Below are 1152 nucleotides of genomic sequence, written 5' to 3' on the forward strand. Positions count from 1 at the left end.
ATCTCCGAAGAAGGCGGGTCTGGTAGGCTCAGCCATTGGCCCTCCTCTTCAACGATCGGTAGTGGAGGAAAACGAAAACAAGCGAATACAGGAACAAACGGTAAGTTTTACGTTTTTATTGCGCACACGTCTGTTCTAAGGAAAAAATTGTAATTTCACCATTTCTCTAATATTATTTTACCTTTCTTCAGACACCTGCAGGAAAAAGCAAGCCTGTCGTGAGGGATTCTCCCATCCAAACAGTTCTCCACAGCCAGGACCCAGCGGTTATAACCCGGGACGGCTGACAACAACACCTCACCAACACCAGGTGAAATAAGCCAACATTTCAACGGGGCCTTAACAACGATCGACGTGCCCGTCCCACCAGCAGACAACGGCGACATTGCATCATATTTCAACAACAACACTGGCCGTCTTCGCGAGGCAGTAGAGTCTGTATTCCAAGGCTGCCAGCAGGTTAGACCTCCTTCTTTAAAGTGTACGTTGACATGCATCTGCGCTTAGTCAGAGAAGACCCTGACGGTGGAGTTCAATATAGAGATATGTATATGAGAAGTCATATGCAGGTAATTAGCTATGGCGATATGGATTCATATGTACGTGAACTATCCGAATATTTTGTTAATCGGTTTGAACATGACATGTCGGACGAAGAGGGCAGTGGATTTACGTTAGATGAAATAGTTAGCGTAAAATTTTCCTTCTCTTATAATGCTGCACAATAGTATTGAGAGTATGTGCCCCATCCTATAGGTTCCAGGAAAACACAAGTTCTCAACCCTTCGGGACCCACGGACTGTGTTTTCCAAGTTCTAACAGCTTATCGCTATCTAAAGTCAAGAAATGTAGTTCCATCGGGCAGGCAATGGGAGAATGCTTGCTTGGCCTCTATTAATACGGGTAACATTCCAACCCCGGTATCCTGGGAAGACCTCGGTCGGCTTGAAAGATTAAACAACATAAGTATTCGCGTTTACTGTCTAGACAACGTTGAAGACAAAAAGGCGAACTAACTCTAGTCAGAAAGGGCTCAAAGATCAAGAAGTTGTTCATTGTCTGTTGTTGGGAACAGACACCTAGCTCTTATCCAAGACTTTGACGCATACATGAACCTGTTTACCTGCCAACGTCGCGGGAAAAAATGTTTTG

At 44.7% G+C, this 1152-nt stretch overlaps 1 long non-coding RNA gene across 1 annotated transcript in view; it reads left to right on the forward strand.

Moving 5' to 3' along the window:
• Positions 1-104, forward strand: part of LOC127000450 (uncharacterized) — a 705-nt gene extending 601 nt beyond the window's left edge. The window contains exon 3 of the long non-coding RNA XR_007754048.1: positions 1-104. This exon is cut by the window's left edge and continues 4 nt beyond it. This is a non-coding gene — a long non-coding RNA (uncharacterized LOC127000450).
• The last annotated feature ends 1048 nt before the right edge of the window (positions 105-1152 follow it).

Source organism: Eriocheir sinensis, chromosome 18 (assembly GCF_024679095.1).
Source record: "Eriocheir sinensis breed Jianghai 21 chromosome 18, ASM2467909v1, whole genome shotgun sequence".
Taxonomy (NCBI): domain Eukaryota; kingdom Metazoa; phylum Arthropoda; class Malacostraca; order Decapoda; family Varunidae; genus Eriocheir; species Eriocheir sinensis.